Source organism: Lipotes vexillifer, unplaced genomic scaffold, assembly GCF_000442215.2.
Source record: "Lipotes vexillifer unplaced genomic scaffold, Lipotes_vexillifer_v1.1 scaffold47, whole genome shotgun sequence".
Classification (NCBI taxonomy): Eukaryota; Metazoa; Chordata; class Mammalia; order Artiodactyla; family Lipotidae; genus Lipotes; species Lipotes vexillifer.
This window is the reverse complement of record NW_006791298.1, coordinates 2,374,718-2,376,628: the sequence shown is the minus strand read 5'-3', so window position 1 is coordinate 2,376,628 and position 1,911 is coordinate 2,374,718. Positions and strand designations below refer to the sequence as shown.

The following is a 1,911-nucleotide window of genomic DNA, read 5'->3' as shown; positions in this document are numbered from 1 at the left end:
AAAGAGTCTAAAGAGTACATAATTTATGTAACAGACTTTAGGTTTTTAAAAGAGATTCTTGCAGCTGCAGTGCTCAGCAATATTCTCTCCTCTAAATGTGTCTTTGACTTTGCAATTCAGCCAATTGCCAACCACACAGAGTCAAAACTGGACAAGATGTTCATTTCGTTTCAACAAATACATGATAAGTGCTGCTAGGGGCAAAGCAATCTGCCTAGGCACTATAGTCTTTTTGAAGCACATACAGTTTTGATAATTAAGAAAGAATTAAAAGGAAGTGAAAAGAAGATAAGAGAGCTTTATCAGAATGGAAAACAGAAAGTAAAATATGTGTAACATCAACTTTTTTTATTATAAACACTTTTATTTTTAAACCATGTGAATGTCTTACCTAGTCAAAAAAATTTTAAATTAAAAATTAAAAGACCTTTGCAGTGGAATACCTGTGTAAGGGTCACAGATCTACACTTGGGCAAATTACTCTTCTCTCTGTGTTTCCGTTTCCTCAACTGTACAATAGGATGATAATAAAAGCCACCATAAAGTATTTAGAACAGGGCTTGGCACATAAAATATTTTTTGAAGGTAAAATTTTAGTCAGGGTGTTGAAAGTTTTAAAAATGAACCATGACCCTATTTTTAGAAAGTACCTAAATAATATCAATCATAAAATTAGTGAAAAATATGCTACTATATTTGAACTAGGTAGCGTTCTAAGTATTTAGAAACTGTCTTCAACATCAACTTTCAATAATCACTTATGCATTTGTTTAACTGAAACTCTTTAGTAGTGAATATACTTTCTAAAAGACAGGAGCTACATCTTAAACATCTGTGTCCCGCTCAGCTCTAAGCACCGTACTTTGTACAGAGTAATTTGTTCTCCATCAGTGTTTGTGGGAGTTCATGGTGATGACTGAGGCCCTGAAAACTCCCTTCTCATTCATACATATGCTATTTTTAACACCCGTGCTTTATTTTTTTTTAATATTTATTTATTTATTTGGCTGCCCCGGGTTTTAGTTGCGGTACACGGGATCTTCATTGCCACGTGCGGGATCTTTTCACTGTGGCATGCGGGATCTAGTTCCCTGACCAGGGATCGAACCCGGGCCCCCTGCATTGGGAGTGCAGAGTCTTAACCACTGGACCACCAGGGAAGTCCCTATTATTTTAATTAATAAATCAGATTGTATAATTAAATAATTATTAAAACCAGAATATTTGACTAATAGAATGCTACATTTAAAAATCATGAAAGGGCTTCCCTGGTGGCGCAGTGCTTGAGAGTCCGCCTGCCGATGCAGGAGACGCGGGTTCGTGCCCCGTTTCGGGAGGATCCCACATGCCGCGGAGCGGCTGGGCCCGTGAGCCGTGGCCGCTGAGCCTGCGCGTCCGGAGCCTGTGCTCCGCAAATGGGAGAGGCCACAACAGTGAGAGGCCCACATAACGCAAGAAAAAAAAAAAAAAAATCATGAAAAACAGCAATTCACTGCTTAGTGCATATATATATTTAAAACATTCATCTTAAGCGTCAAGCCCTTTCCAAAATTCATCATATCCCAGGTGTGTACTTTGAAAACATAGAAGCCATTCTAGTAGCATTGATTGTGATACAGCTCCAGGTTTTTGCTAGTAAACTTTTAATTCTTAACTTCTACCAAGTATACTTCTTATTCATCTCCCTCCAGGACCCAGAGAATGATGAAGGTCCTGTTTAATAAGTAAACATGTACCATGTATGACTGATCAGGAACATTATTTTGAGATAAATTGAACTCAGTCTTGATGAGATGAATACCTTGTGGAAATTATTAAAATTATTTTAAGGAAAACTTGGTGAAAACGTTTTCTCCTTTCCAGGTGAACTTATTTCTATCCCCTCTCCTACATCCTCAAGCTCACTCTTTC

The 1,911-nt window shown here is 37.7% G+C and overlaps 1 non-coding gene across 1 annotated transcript; it reads right to left on the bottom strand.

The window, feature by feature from the left end:
- Positions 1-1,087: 1,087 nt before the first annotated feature.
- TRNAG-CCC (transfer RNA glycine (anticodon CCC)) lies at positions 1,088-1,160 on the bottom strand. Its single transcript has one exon. It is a non-coding gene; the product is annotated as a tRNA-Gly (tRNA).
- Between the last annotated feature and the right edge of the window lie 751 nt (positions 1,161-1,911).